The 17,161-nt window shown below is 36.3% G+C and overlaps 1 long non-coding RNA gene across 2 annotated transcripts in view; it reads right to left on the reverse strand.

The window, feature by feature from the left end:
- Positions 1-10,926, reverse strand: part of LOC115346816 — a 79,790-nt gene extending 68,864 nt beyond the window's left edge. For both annotated transcript variants that reach the window (XR_003925271.1, XR_003925272.1), the window contains exons 1-2: positions 10,848-10,926; positions 7,922-8,023 (exon numbers count right to left, since the gene is read on the reverse strand). This is a non-coding gene — a long non-coding RNA (uncharacterized LOC115346816). The remainder of the gene's footprint in view (positions 1-7,921; positions 8,024-10,847) is intronic.
- Positions 10,927-17,161: the final 6,235 nt, after the last annotated feature.

Here is a 17,161-nt window from a genome sequence, read left to right on the forward strand (position 1 = left end):
CTCACGTTTTTCAGACTACACCTGCTTGATCCATCCTACAGAGATTGTACAGTAAACACTTCTTAGGAGCAGCTGATAAAACACAATATTGGTCAAGTCCCCCATGAAATGTCTGTACTGGAGACAGCCCCAAAACAATTAAGAAATCCATAATGGAGAAAGGGGGGGGGTGTGTGTGTGGGTGCACATGTGCATGTGTCTGTGTGTTTATAGGGAAGAAGCCTTTCTCCTAGGGAATTTTAATTGGATGCTTTTCTTTCTTTCCCTTCTTTCATTTTCTTTGTTAAAATATGGACTTGCTGATGTCTCATATATTTTTCATAATGAACAGGGTTAGGAAATTAAAAATCCAGAGGCAATGCCTAGAAACGGATCTTTAACATTCAGATGGGATTCCTGCTCAAATTGGAGCATTTGTCATGCTTATTGTGGTGGTATCATAATCTGTGCACAAAATAACTAAATCTCATTCAAGGATGAGTGCAGTACACTCCTACTGAACTAAATGTGGTTCAAAGCCAGATTAAACTTCCCCTGTGGCCTGAATGCCTATTAGGTTTCTTGTCACTTCTCTGTGTTTTTATATAAAATACCTACAACAAATTCATATTTGTCACAAATAATCACATCCTTATCCATCACTGGAGCCAACTGAAACCAATACAACCCCAGATTAAAGCAGTATGGATTCTTTCCTTGTGTACACAAAAGGAAAGATTAAATGTTCCTTTAGGATTGTTTCCTTCTTCCACTGATAATATGATTTACTTATTTTTTTACCATGTTACCAGAAGTGTCTGCACTGAAAGAGTTATTTTCCTTTCTGAAAAAAATCTGATGTCCGAGTAACATTCTTTACTTTAGTATTTTAGAAATATTATACTGTTTAATAAATTTTACTAAAACTGAATACAGTCAAATAACTTGATTATCAGCATTAATTTGGGATCTAAAATGTGCTGAATAATTGTATGAAAACTCCAGGATTTCCAGTGCTCCCTCTCCATCTGTAAAATTTAACGTCCTTCCTCAGTATTGAAACCATGACTTTTTTCACCATTTTTGGAATATTAAGTATATATGAGGCATTACCAATAATGGGGCTCAAAGTAAAATTCTGAGTGAGGTGAAGTTGTGCCTGCCTAGGCGCCATCAATTTGGATGCCTTAAAAACACTCTGAAAAGATATGTGACAGTAAAGTCTGGAACAAAAGCAGAAACAGGTTAGGAAGAAACACAGAAGGAAGCTTAAAATCTGTGCTACTCATTATGAGTTAACAGAGCACAAAGCCAGGTCATCTAGGACTAAAACCTTGCATAAAGGACTGAAAACATCTTCCATGTCCCTAGGCAGACACTGAATTGGTCAGGCTCTGGAGTTCCTTTTTCCCAAGAGCTTCATGATCTTGGATTCTCCTCCAGGAGCTTCCATGAAAGCACACATGTCACTCACTGCATTTGCTGGAGAAAATGGTTGTCTGAGTACCAGAAGCATTTTCTGAGACTGCGTGTTATAGCCATTGCTTTCCTGATCCAAAGTGACAGAAGAAAAGCAGAAGCTCTAGTTCATCAAAACCGACTCCTCTGACTTCCCGTAGATCAATATACCTCACCTGAACCTTTGACAGCTGATAACCAACCATTCTTGGTTTTCAAGTAATGCTAGTTAAATCTGTCTGACTGCCCAGATGCCAGTCTGCTAAAATAGCATCCTCTAAGAAAGTAAAATGACTAATAATGATTACTTAGACTTTTTGGAACAAATAATCTTTCACAAAACCAGCTGTTTACCACAGAGCATTTTTAGGTGTACCCATCTGCCAAAATCTGCTCTCCTAAGGAAGGTAACATGAGATAACTATCTGTGTCTATGTGCTGATTCTCACTGGTGATATTTTAAACAAGAGTTTACATACACAGCAGCCAGCGTGGAAGTGTCTTTGTGAAATTGATAACATACCCATTTCAGTAAAACTACAGGCATAATAGTGAACCATTTCTATTTCAAGAATTGGCAGTTCAAATGCTCCTGTCTTCATTTCACGGTCTAAACCACCTAATTCTTTTCTGTGTTAATTTCTGTATTCAAATCAGCAATTAAAAGCTCACTTTTACTGATACAGGAGCCACAGCCTGAACACAACGCTGTGGCATTGCAGATGTTCATACTAGTAGTTTCCTAGGATCCTGAACTGCGGACAGAAGAGGGTATGTGACACGTGCAAAAGGATCTCAGAAGGGTTTGCACATCAGGCACATCATATCCTCAGGCATCTTAGCACACAGGGCTCAGTATGTAGGCAGCATCATCCTCTATAGCTCAAATTTTAATGCAAGGCATCATGAGATAATCCAGTCTCACCTGAAAGCAAATGAAAAAATAAATACATTTCACTCAGCACTACCTGAATACTTCAAATAAGAGTGTTTGAGACAACTAGATAGCAAGCAAAGGGAAAGGCAACCTTTCTGAAGGTTTTCTTTCTACGGGGCGGGGGGGGCGGGAATGGAGAGAGAAACTTTTGTGTGCGTTGTGTACAGAGCTGAAAAAGAAGAGTAAGAAGCCAGAAGCTGTTTGGAAGGTTTTTCTCAGACACTCTGGGGAAAACTTCAAAAAATCCTGCAGAAAAAAAGGCTTACACTTTTACTGAAAAAATCCACGCCAAAAACCCAAACAAAAAAATAGACTCCAACCTCCCCAGCACCTGAACTTTAACAGGACAGTAGAAACACTGTAGGACTCCTGAAATATTGAAGAAAGTTTTTACTTAGAGGACAAGTGAAATAGGAGGCTTACTGAAAGCTTGAGGGGAAAAGGATATTCTAGGACTGAACCCAGACAAGAAATAAATTCTCCAAAAGAAATGAACCCAGGGAAGAAATGCATAAGAATGCAGATCTGAGCTGTGGTATATCAACCAGGAAATCACACCAGCCAAACTTATAAATTTAACCATTGCCATAAGAAACTTCATACGCAGAAGCAGCCCATGACCTTGTCATTCCTCACGTTCTTTTCAAGCCAGCTGTGGGTGCAAAGACACTGTCTCAATACTGATCCTAAGACATCCTCTAGCCTCTTACTATTAGCCATCCAGGTAGAGGCCATTTGTATTCATATCTTGAATTCTTTCAGAAAGGATAGTGACAATCTAGCCTAAAATATTCCTTGCCCATACTGAAAGGATTTGATGAATGTTTGCAAATGCTTCAAACACTGTTTTATTGTAAGATTAAATGCCTCTTATTTGGATGCTTATTCTTTTTGGGAGTCATACCTGCTCACACTTAACAAAATTATTCCTGTCAAGTCCAAGAACTGCATTTTCTGCTGGACTTGTTTGATCTCATCAGCACCTCCTAAGCAAGCTGCATTTCTTTGTGTTTTTACACACTCCAAAAAGTAATTTTCAAAATTACTTCCTTATACATAACTATTCATTAGGATTTCTGAATCACTTACAGTAATCGACATTTTAGGAATAAAAGTATTCACCTATTAGAGAGGCATTTATTAGAACTTGATGCAGTAGTAAACAATTATAAAATTCACCATAATGTAACATCATAAAGGGTCCAGAACACTCTCTGTAAGTGGTGCTGTCTCAGGGATTTAAAAATACTGGTTTCTCTGAAACCCACAAAACCACTCCTTCTAATCAGTGGGTCTTGGCTTTGACCTGAAGTTAAATGCAAATGGAAATACCTCTTAACAATAAAGAAAAGCACAACAAGAAAAAAGAAAAAAGCTCTTACGGGTAAAACATAACAAGGAAGAAAAAATAAAGATTATTTCATTTCACAAGGTTCTCATCTGTTCCTGAAATATGTATATGTATACAGTGTACACAGATGGGTGGAAAAAAAAAAAAATCCATCCTTCTTTGAAACAAAAAAGTTCAGGAACAACAGTTGTTGCTGTGCTTAGAGACCATTTGTCATTTCTCGTCTCTCATCTATAGAGAGAACTGGCTCCACATACTTATCGGAATAGCCTTTACCTCACTCCTGCACAAACGAGATCAGAGGTAAGGCCATGACCCTCAGACCCTTGTCCATGCCCTGTTTAATGCTTTGAAATCTCTTAGAGTTGCAGCTCAGAGCAATGCCTGCCTGCCACAAACTCCTCCATCCTCTTTTGTGAGTCTTGGGCTGGAGTTAGATCAGTGCTTGGGAAACTCTGCCAGGAAGTCTCTGGAGTGGAAATTTTGACTAATAAAGAACTGTTATTGTTCTTGAACCACTATTTTCATCAATATTCATTTCACCATGTCAGACAGAACATCTTTACTATTGAGGAGACTTCAGGGTTGAATGATACTTAGAAATTTGGGACTAACAGTAATTATGGCAGAAATAATTACCTTTCAACTGGAATCTCATGAGAAACACAAAATTTGAATCTGTACTTCACCCATTTAAAAAGCTTCAGAGTATTTGGAATCAACATTTCAATTCAGGGCCATCTCTATATTAGCCACCAATTTGCATAAATATCTATAATAAAGATGAATAGAATTATAATTAAAATTAGCTAAAAACCTCTGTGTTGTTCTGACAATTCTAATGGCTAAGCTCTATGGACCTTATTGAAAATTGAAAATATGAATGATAACAAAAAATGTGGCCCTATAGTAGTCTGGGAACCTTTCTAAAAGTTGGTGGATGTGCACAAAATGATTGATCCTTTCTCAAAGGTGTCCTTGAGTACTGAAGGTAGCAAATAGGAGAAGTGGGTACATTATGCCATCTGAATGCATTGCACACAGTGCTGAAGTGGTAAGAGCATGCTTTGATTGCAGCAAATTACAATATTGTGCTAAAGCAACCCTGGGTCTAACAAGAAAGGCTACACTTACATGCCTTTTAAAAACTTCTGAACATTTAATTGACCTTACTGTATTTTCCCCATTAGCCTAGCAACAAGTTCTCTTACTGAATGTGTACCACTTGACACACAAACTTTGGTGTAACTCTAAATTTCTTTTTTGTTTAAAGTCAGTATTTCCCATAAACTACACTCCAAGGATGGACACTTAGAGCAGAATAAATGAATATTTGTTACAGTAATTGTTGTCCTGATGAATTTTTATCATGTAACAAGTTAATTTCCATTTGGTGCAAGAGGCGTAAATAGTCCAAATAACCTGGAAGGGTTTCAATATAAGATCCAATCTGTTACAGGAGAAGTAGAGTAGAGCATAAATATTGCAAGGCCAGTGCCATCTAGAAGGTATAGCTTTCTAGAAGGCAGCATATCTAAAACCTGCTAAAGCACATGGTACTAAAAGGAATGAAAAGTGCATGCAGTTTCCTGTGTTTCAAATCCTATCATTTGATGAAATACTGTATAGGAATTTTTAATGTCCTGTAGTACTATTAGCAGGATTTTCTTATTATCAGTAGACCTTAAATCTATCTCTGAACAGGGTAAACATTCTTTTTCTATGAACAAGTTCACATTTAATTAGTTTATTGCATGTGTTCACTTTATTTTTCTGTATAATTAATCCTGTACTTATTTTCTTCATATCAGCACATTTCAGTGTTAAGCTGCTATTTATAATGAGTCTGAATTATGTCTTGATTTGGTTCCTTCCAGTTATATCTGCACTCCATATTAAAAAATAATATTACGGTCATTTCAATTTTTGTTCTAATTTCTGGCACAACTCCAAAATAACAATTTATAAAACACTAAATGAATTACACATTTTGAACTTAGGTAAATGATACTAAGGAAATACAATTACGTACACTAAGTGTCCATTTGATCACATAAAAAATCCATTACATCATTCGTCACTACTGGAAATGCCTCCTCCAGAGAAAAATCCTACCCTTACGTGAAGCCAGTGGCAGATTTCAGTGTGTGCAGACTTAGCAATTTCTGAGAGGCAGTTCTCCACCTCCTGAACAAAAGTGATGCTGAAGGTCATGTCTGAAATTTCTTAGCACGGTTGTGTACACACTTGGATTCAGTAGGTAAATCCTCTGCAAAGCTATTAGAACAAGACTTAGCATTTCGCATTGACAAATTCAGTGTGAGTTTTCCAATTCACTTTTTACAAAATACTTCCACTCTAATTCAGAAGTCGGTCTGCTAGTATGTTACCAAAGTTTCTGTATACTTTTCTTTCTTTTTTTTTTCCTTTTTTTTTTTTTTTTTTTAAGAAAGTATGCTATGCATGTTAAAAGGGGTGAACAGGAAATCTGTGGCGTGGTCAGGTAGAAAAGAGAGACAAGAGTCTCAAATATACTGGGCCAGATCTCAGAATGTGTAGTTCCTACGTTTTGTGCTATATTTACAACAACATGCAAAAATACCTCCTGGGTGTTTTCCTGGCTCAGCTGAAGTCAATGAAAGTTTTGCCCTCAAATGTGCTGGAATCAGAATCCTTATTCATTGCATTATTATTCCAGGTCTCACTCTCAGCACAAAGCAGGTGTTTAAAATAACATCACCAAACTTCATACCAGAATCTGACCACTTCATGAACACTAGACAGTTGTGAACTGTGTTTCTGCTCTGGCTTTTGCAGCTTCGGTTTCAATCACATTGACTTTCAGTGTGTGAAGGTCCTTCAGTTGCCTTTGTTTACTCTGTATATGACAAACTCCAAGGTTCTTAAAGCTTCATCTAAAATCTGAATTCAATAGCCTTTACAGTTCCTTAATTTTCTCAGAAGTATAATTATTAATATTAGACATAAATTTATAGGGAGCTGCCATCTAAGGACTATCATTTATATTTACTTGCATTTATTTTCTTGCTCACACCAAGTACAAGATAACCACCAGTTATTCTTAATACCACATTTACAAAACCTCTCTTGCACACTGCCAGTGAAGCCTGTGGTTAAGTCAGCCTGTTGTACACCAGTGATCAGTTCCTTTTGTCATTCTGAAACACTATTTCAATGCTGAAAGCAGATAATTTGAATTTATAAATGGTAAAATCTCTGAGGTTTGAATAGCCTTAGATCTGCTCTTCCCAGATGTCTTCCTTACTGGCTTAGAAAGAGAGTTTTTGTGATTCTGAATCATAAACCACAGTCTTGTTTAAAGTAGACCTGCTATTTTGGGGGAGTACAATAACACTCTGACTGACATGCTAATAGGTGGTTTTACATGTTGGCTCCATTGTCCACTATTTAAGATAAGGCAACTTGCATTGAGATTTTTTTTTTTTTTTTTTGTTCTCGGCAGATTATAAATAAACCCAGAATGAATGTGACTGCTAAAAGGAAACTGCTTCTACCATTTAGGTTTGAAATGCAGAAGTAAACACATGGAATTTACATTTTAGAAAACCTTTGCTGGGATTGTTTTTATCAGTATTGAAGGTATTTTGAAAAGCAAGAAGTCTGAAAGTGAACACCTGACATTAATATAATCAAACCTCATTTAATTAAGTCATTTTGTAATACATTAAAAAAAAAAAAAAAAAACAAAAACCAAACAAACCAAAAAAACCTAGAAAACTGTATGCTTAATCTTATTTTAATTTAGAGCTTGAACTCCTGTCCTGATGGGATGTAAAACTTGGACAGAGGAGTGAGCAGATACATTCAAAAGCACCGGTAAACGGAAATTTCTTTGCCTTGCCTGAGTAATCCATGGTGGCTGCTGTAATCCAATGGACAGGCAATTATCCAATTCTTGTCATGAGCAGAGAGGAAGAAGACCTTTGAAGCTTATTAAGATGGTTCATTCTTCTGCATGCTGATGCACCAAGAAGACAACACGGTCTGGTGCAGATTTACTATGGAAGATGAAGGCAAAGACAGCAGCAGCCTCCTGGTGAGTTCTGCCTACGATGGAGCATCCCTCTGCTTGTGTGGTGGGATTTCAATGCCTCAGCCCTCCAGCCCCTGCCTCCCCCGCTCCCCATTCTTGCCCTTCGCACTTGGTACATAACCTTTGAAAATTTCTGGACTTCCTTTCCTTGGCCAGGATCTCCCCAGCTGCAGCAAAGACAAGCAGTATTTTCCTCCACTTAGGCCAAACTGTACTTTGATATCTAAAGAAAATAAGGATAGATAATCTTTAATAAACATGGAAGAAAACTGTGCCTTTGTGAAGCCACTCACAGACAACAGGAAAGATGTGCTGGTCAAAGATACATATATCTAAGGTTTATCTGAAAATGATAAATCTGGCCAACTTGCTATCAGGTTTTCAGAAGAGATATCAATACTTCTGTAACTAATTAATTATTAAAATTTATTTTAGATTAGATGGGAAATCTACTCTTACCTGATATGAGAGTCCTCAGGTTTATACATTCCAGGGACAAGGAGGGTGAGATACATATATTATTTCTTTATTAGTTTTTAAACTCCCTGCTAGATTTGCCAAAGGGTTTCACTGTCGCTAACACTGACATTAAGTTCACTAAATATTCTTCTAGTGCAAAGCTACACAATAAGCAACTTACTTGCAATAACTCATTGATCTCCGTTACAGCTGTCAGGTGCTGCTGAAATTATAGCAACACCAGACAAAGACATTGCCAGAAGTATCCGAATCTGATATTTTGACTCCTAATACACAAGATGTATCTCCAAAACTTTGAGCCTACCATGGCATACATTTTTGATCACTTAAAAAGAACTTTGACTATTAGTCTTATTCCACTATAGATGATGGAGTGAGCAATTCAAATTCTCTGCTGAATTGTTCCAAGTTGTTTGGCCTTCAGCCAGAAATGACAGCAGCCCTTTGATTTGCACATCCCTTTACCTGTCTGCCATAAAAGACACAGTTTTAGAAACCTTCAAAGTCAATTTTCTTCTGAGCATCCAAGCAGCTGTAATAGGACAGAGGATATCATGACCACACCAGTGAACAGCTGAAGCTGTTACACCGTGCCTTGTGTTTGCGTGTTGAAGTATAACGTAGTTAATGTGACATCACTTTTTGTAATACAGCCATGCTATACATCAGTTGGAGTTTGAATCAGTTGCGCAAGGTGGAAAATGAATACCTTGGAGCTCAGATTTAGGGAGAATAAATTTCATCACATTTTCTTAACATTTCTGATAGTCTAGGCATCCTAGAAGGACAAGGTGTATTAATAAACAAACTAGACACTTGGATGGAATATCATATGATTCAAGACAAGAGTATTTACTATTCTAACTGATCCCATTCCCTTTCTGCACTTAGTCTTATTCCCTCAAAAAAACCCAGCCAACCAATGAACCAACCCCCAAAAACTCCCCCCAAACCCCCCCCCCCCCCCAACCCTAAAGCTCAGAATCACAGGAAATTAGGAAAGAAGAGACAGGAACTCTTTGGCTGGATAAGATCAAACTTAAATGTCTCCAAGGTTCTGTTGCAGGTGCACACTGCCAGACAATTCCTGTCATTAGGAATCATGACAGAGGGTAAGGAATAACTGGATCAGCTATAAGCAAGAAAGGGGAAAATATAAAATATTTACAGAAGTATGGTGGCTGAGAATTAGATGCTTATATATTACTGAAGTTACCCTGCAATACTTGTTGTCAATCAGTAATCACACTGCACTGAAGTGCAACATGGGACTAATTTATTCACTGTTTGAGCTCTGACTGATCTGTGTGTTGCATAAAATTAATCTCTGTAAAACCCAAAACTTGTTACAGTGAGCTATTGCAAGAGTTACCACAGTGGTCCCAAAATAGAATATTTCTATAATTGAAAGATTTATTATATGTTCTGAGAGTTTGTGTCATAATTATGAAGGTTGAGACATGCTCACATATATCTTATTGCATGTATAACCTTTGACAAAATGATAGGAGTAAAAAGGCTTGCAAAATACCAGTAAGATTGACTGATATGGGCAAACATATTATTCCTGGACTTTTCTCTGCTGTGCTGAACTTCAATTTTTGACATTACTAAATGACATTAATTTGTTTGGATATGAATGAATCAGCTGTAACGGAATAATTGGTATTTCTCTTATGTTATATAACAAAAATAGCTGGAGTTTTTGTTGTCAGACTGTTTAAAGAATGTGATAATGTCAAAAAAACCAACTGAATACAGAAAATAGTTTCTGTGCCCTGTACTGGCCATACCCAGCTATAGTACTCACAGACTTGTTGCTAAAAGTGATGGAGTGATTCTGGGAAACACTGCAGTGATCAAACATGTTAGGTACTGTTCTGTAAATATACAACTAAACCATAGACCATATACTAATACAAAAAGATTGCTACACTGAAGATTCTTTTTTGGCTATAATATTGTATTAATGTACTGCTAAATAATAATACAAAAATTCCCTGTATGTGTTCCATTCCCATTTAAGTCCTGTTTCAAAGGGTAAAGGAAAACATATTTTTAACTCCTAGTCTAAATATTTTATTACATTTCTTAATTCAAACCACAAGATTTCTGTCAAAAATAACCATTTCTAATTAAGATCTGGAAGCGATTTCTGCAGAAGTTACGTTCATCTGCTGTAATGTTATAGATATTTATTTCATGGTTCTTGGGTTTCTCTGGGCTCTCAATTTATATAAATGAGTTGCATTATTTTTTCCCAAGTGATCATTGCTAACTGTTATTCCTGTATGACATAATGTTTTTGCAATGATATAATTTCAAAATTTAATGTATTTACATAGTTATACACACATACATAGTTATATGAAAATATGCAATTGAATGCAAAATGAAAAGAGCAAAGTATAATCTATTTTCTCATCTTCATTTTTAAACATTTTGTTTGTTAAAAAACCCACAAAACCCCAAAGTAAGGTAGCTATAATATAATCTTGAACAGTATCTTTTTTTTTTCAAATGTGAGTTTTCTGACAAAAGCAAAAAGCAGAAAAATAGTCACTTACTTAACGTGTTATGAGATCCTCAAAGACCTTTCCAACCCCAGCCTAATAAACTTGAAGCTTCTGTCCTTGCAGCCAATAACTGAAAAGAAACAGAGCTGCTTACCTTTGTATTTATTATACTAATATAATCAAAGTGAGTTATCTGTTATTTAAGGTTTGTCATTGTTAAACCTGAATGATAGCATAAACAGTATGGAATTTTTTGGTAAGAAGTGAAATTCTGAAGCTTCTTATTCCCAAACAATTCCGAAGTTTAAAAGAAAAATAATTTAATTACTTCAATAGTTCCATTTGATGATTGAGAAGTTCATTTTAGTATACAAAAATCACAATGAAATATGATGACATCTAAGGTAGCATTTTCACTAAGAATTAGAAAAATGTATACAGACATGGCAAGTCTCTTAAAAATTGAAAAATCTAAATACTTATTTTTTTTTAAAAAACCCTGTATTTTGAAAAATAACATTTTTCATTGGGAAAAAAAAAAAATCCTGTGTGAATTTTTGACTAACTATAGTCACTTTTTAAATTAGAAACCTTCAAAGAAGTGGTCTATTTTATCAGTGGAAAAAAACAGAAAAATCACTTATGTTTGTCAGAAAGCTTAAGTTTAAAATATTACATATCAAAACTAATCACAGATAATTGGTTTTGCTCCTTCTAAACTCCGGGGTTTTTTTAAGAACCTTTATGGTATTTAGAAGCTTCTCCCAGATACCTAGTACTGGACAAGTAGTTTTACTAATCTGCCAATCAGAAAAAAAATAATCATCTCTGTCGTAAAATGAAAAGACTAGATAGGCCTATTCTAACACTTGCAAAATTCAGCGTGTGTAGTGTCAGCATATATCAACATGAGGATTATGTCTTGGCTATGTAAACATTTGGATTCACATATAAAAAAATAACATGGTTGCTCTTTTGCCTGATCCACAGAGCCAGGGAGATGAACATCTATGAATCAAAGAGCTGCCGGTAGCATTGAGCACTGGAGTCAGCAGACCGTGCACCTGATGCACACAAATGCTGCATACTGTTTCCATGTTCTCTTGCCTGTTCCCCTCTGCTGACACTACGAACTACTGCTATGAACTTCCAACAGACCACAGTATTTTATGCTTGATTGCTTAAACCAATTAAGATAATTTGTTATGTGCTGAGCTTCAAGTGTTTAGTTATTACAAAATTCAGAAAACCACTACCTTTTCACTTATGGAATACACACCATTCATAGCTCACCTCTTAGAAGCCGTACGTTATGATGTCAACTTGATAAAAGTCTAAATATACACACACTATTATTTCCAGGCTATGCAACTGTTGGTGGGGTTTGCCTTCTTCTTTTATCTTTTTAGGAACCTGCCAGCAGCATCAGACAGAAAATACAGACAAATGGTGTTTGCTGCCCAGCATGAAACTTGCCAACAGTCATCGCGAGAAGTCCAAAGGCCATGTATTAAATTACTGACAATGCTTTTGTAGCACCTTCTTTACATGAGAAGGTTTCTGGTTCCAAGAACAGGCTCATTCCAAGTGTTTACTAGAACACTGCGGCAGAAATGCTCTGCACCCTTTTTTCTCTATGTCACGCCGCAGATGAGCTAATGCCACAATCATCTTCAGAGATCTTACCCATTTGGTGCTGAGTTTGCTCTTTTAAACAGTGAGAAAGATGGTCATCTCTTTCTAGCTCTCCAAGAAAAATCAAGGCAAGGTGATGGTTAAGACTTTAAAATAAATATGACAAACATACATGTACAGTGATGACTGTTTTCCTGAAACGAGCTTATATTTTTTAGAAATATGACAAACTAAAATTCTATTTGACACATACGATAATAACATGAGATATAAAGATAAATTATCTTTCCTGTAGCATGCAATATATCTCAAGGTGCAGTAAATTTCAATAAATTGCAACATATCTGTACACATTCTTTTTTCCAGTCTGTGATGAAATGGTATATTTTTTCAACTTGGTTCAATTTTCTCTAGGTTGCTACCAATAAATTGGTTAAATAAACATCTATGCTGTAAATAAAATAGTGCTACTGTATTCACTGTTGTTTTGTGACAGAAAACAATTTGTTTTACTTCCATTTCCCCACCCCCAGCTCAGTATGCAACACAATATTTAGACTGTCAGTACAAAATTGGTGAAGTAATTTTTAGACAGTTTTCCATGTAATCTCAGATCTAAGATATACTTTTTGTTAGTCTTTATGCAGGTTTTGGATGAATGAATTAGTTGTATTAGTTAAATATGAACAACATTATTTAAACATGACCTTTCTTCCTGAAACTGTAAACAAAACTCAACTTGTTTCAACATTAAACTAAACAATAACAGCATGTTGCATTTACCATGTAAGGCCATCTTTAATGTTTATACAGCATCTATTATAACGACGGTCTAATCCTGACTGGAGCCTCTAAATGCTACTCAATAGAAAAAAAAGGAATAATGACTGTATTAATTTTCTCTTTAGTAATCCATGGATCCAGTAATTCAACCAGAACAGCTGGCATTCTTACTTCACTTATCAGCAAAAACTGAATAAGCAGACTGTTATAATGAGATCTCATGATATTAAAACATCATTAAAGTTATGGCAGTTACTGTTATGGGTATGCTGTAGAATAAAACATTTCAAAAACAAATTATGAACTAAACAATGCTCTGCAAGATTACAGAATAAAGTACTTTCTGCGATACGTCGATCAAGTAGTAGTTATATTACTCTGAGGTTAGGAATCATTCTGCCATAAAGGGCACCTTGGGCAACTTTGAAGACTCCCCAGATTTTGTCACCTCTTTTTCCTTCTCCACACACTAAGGTTATGGACGACTTGGCTCTGCAAGACCAAGGCAAGTTTTCCTTGCTTTTACTGCTGGGATATGAATAGCCAGTATGACTTTACCACACTGCTGCAGTAACTAGGGAACTTCGTGGCCTCGGTATATCACCACACAGTCTTTAGTATGATTAAAAGGGCTCTCCAGTTGTTTGCTATTTCATCCTAGAATACAAACATTACTTTGTGCACTACAGTAAAAGATCATTTTTCCCAGTCATTTCTGTATTTTATGCTCCTGCTGTTCCTTCTCTTCTATAACATATAAAACATAAGTGCTACTTTTCCTGAGTTGCTAAACATACTGATCAAATCACGGGGAGTTTTAATATCAAATATACTTCTCTGTATATTTCTATCTGATTTCTCATTGTTTTTTTTTTTTTCAGAAACACCTTTGTAGGCCTGCTGTTCCTGACATTTTTAGTGGGAAGATTTTTGTATCCAGTATCATTTCCTCTCTGTCTTAAAAGGCCTGGGAGGTAGCTGCTTTCAGACACCAAACAGATCGTTTCACGTCAGCCTGCATTTTTTTTTTCCTCCTCTTCCTAACTGGTTACCAAGGGCCAAGCAAAGCCCAAATGGAGCATTACTGTTAATGCAACCTAAATATTTCAAGTGGAGTAAACGAGATAGCGTTGGATACTAAATCAATACTATTTTGCCCATAGTCAAAGTTCTCCACTGTTCCCCAAGGAGACCATATGACTCGTCTGAGTGCCTCTTCAGTTTTGCCTGGAAATACTTGTAAGCTCCAGAATTATGACATTTACATAAAAACACAGAGAAACAGAAAATTAAAAGTGCTGTAAGGGGAAAAAGAAGTATCTTGATGAACAACACATTCTTCCAATGACCTCAACAACGCTTAACAGTATAATGCCCTCAGCACCTTCATTAAAGTGTCCTCATCCTTCATCTAATCATGAATTAGACTGAAGGTCATGATTTAACCATATGCCAGGGTAACTGGGAGGCAGCAAATTTTAAGGGAGGGGAAGAGCAAACAGGCAGGCTGCTCTTTTCTAGAATTGTCATAGTATAATTTCCAGAAATCTCCTCTCAAGCATAGCGAAAGAGAATGCATTTGTGACTAAGTTTAGGGCTTCAGCCACATGACAAAAGGTTACTTTTTCCACCTTTAATTGCTCTCCCTTTGGGTTAATCCAGCATTTCAGTGGGTTGCTGGATATAGCAACTACTTCCTGATGATAGAAGAATGATGACTGGGTACATAACAAGAACGATGGTTGAGTACATAAGACTAAAGATTCATTTACCAGACAAGAAAGTTAGTATCTCACTAGATCTTATACAGGATAAATTATGAACATTTTTTTCTTTCTCTTAGGAACCCCAAATCCTCCTTGCTATAGAAATTTTCTCTCTGTAATGATGGAAATATTTTGTGTTTCTACAGGTCTAACTATTCCATTATGTTTCATTTTACATTCACACTACAAAACTATATTATATTTACAAACAATACATTTCTGAGCATCTGTCTATCATGTAAGTCTTGCTAAACCTTGACTATAGGGAACGAAATAGGGATTTTCTTTACTTTAAACCATGGAATCTGTAGTAACACCTAAGCACCAACTTTCTCAGAAGAACCTGGGATCTGCAGGAGCCACGAAAGCTGCAGATCACCTGATGTCTCTTTTCAAGTATAATCTGTACTTTTGAATATAATCCTGGGTTTTACCTGTTCACGACCAACAGCACAGGTAGATATCGGGTCTGGCTAGAAGTGTTGCAGTACATATCCTGGGACACAGCATTACACCAGAGAAAATACAGAACAACAATATTTGCTGCCACTAGACACATATAATCATTCAGTGACTAGAAAGGATTCTGTGGGTTCGACTGTACCCAATTTCCAGGTAGGAAAGAATGCTGACAGATACAGCAATTCTGCAATTTTGGGTTGATTAAGTAAGAGCATGTCATTAGCTTTACAATCCAGAGTTGGTCAAGGTATTAGAGTCTTACTTTATTACTTTGTCAAAAAATGAATAGGGTACCACTTCTTACTGAAAACATTGGGACCGAAACAGCTGTAAGAAAATTTCCTTCCTCCTTTCAATTTGGCTGGAAGCTTTGGCTGTATAAAACCAGAGAACTCGCCCTCTCTCCCTTTAATATTTTAAGTATGCGTCAAATATCTTTTTATTCTTCAGTGCCAAGCTTTCTGTAAAACTTCAGAAGATTTAGAGAATACACACCAAAACAACTACTTATTGCACTGACCAGCACTGTGTTCCAGCCTCCCACTTCCTCTGTGCATATGTCATCCTATGGAGCACGCTTCTGTTCTGTGTTTATAGAGCACCCCCGCCATGTCCCCCATGTCCCAGTGTCATATGCCAGAACAAATAAACAACGATATGGAAACTACGATGGGGTCCACTACTTTCTCACGAGCACTGGGAATTAAAACCTGGATGAGCTGGCATTAGTAAAACGTTTGTTACTTGTTGGTGGCAGAATAGCACCTAATAACTTTGTTATTTTAAAACCAGAGGATGGATAAATAGCAGATAAAATGTATATAAGAAACAATCTGAAGAAACACCAGTAAGAGCATCATTATGAACTAGAAATATTCATACAAACATACTTTCCACGTTGTGAAGTTTAACTCATACACATAAATCAAAATTCTGCTAAAATCTCCTAAATTATTCAGCTAGTCTCACTAAACAAAGTAAGGCTATATATAAAAATGGAGAGATAATACATACAAGCAAAGTTTTTCAGGATTGGAACTATTAACTTGTATAGTCCTTTTAATGTGTGGCACCAACAGATTAATAATGTTTCTTTTTAGTTGGCTTCTCTGGCCCTTATCTGAAATCCAGCATGTATTTTCCATGGCCAGAATAGAATCAACCGATGGAGAAGTCACAGGGAAGTCCCCTTAGGTTCTTCTGGTTTTTTGAAGGACAGATTTTATTATAGAAATTCTGTTCAGATGGCTGAATGGCATCTATTCCCTGGTCTCACCCAAGGCAGAAGCTGACTACTAATGCTCTGTGAGCCTTGCTTCATGATCATTAATTTGACACAGCACTCCTCTGAGTTCTATTCCAATTCAAAACTTTTACTGGGGAAGTTTGTGCTCAGTGAAGTGAGGATCATAGTTAATTTTAGATTATTTATGTCATATCCAGAGAGAAACATATTAATAGCATTAGTTTGGTTCAGTCCTTTTTTTTTTTTTTTTTCCCCCAGAAGCAGATTCTGTTTCATTCTGAAGAGGTTTAATAAAAATTAGACTGACACATATATACAAGTGCAATTGAATGTCACAGCATCCCTGATTAAACATTTAGGGTGGCATGTCAAATTTTTGGCAAAGTCTAGAATCGCTCCAATTTTCCAGAAGGGATTGGCATATACATAATGTCACCATTTATCACAAAGCTGCTGAGCTGCATTTTTAATGA

This window comes from Aquila chrysaetos, chromosome 1 (assembly GCF_900496995.4).
Source record: "Aquila chrysaetos chrysaetos chromosome 1, bAquChr1.4, whole genome shotgun sequence".
NCBI lineage: Eukaryota > Metazoa > Chordata > Aves > Accipitriformes > Accipitridae > Aquila > Aquila chrysaetos.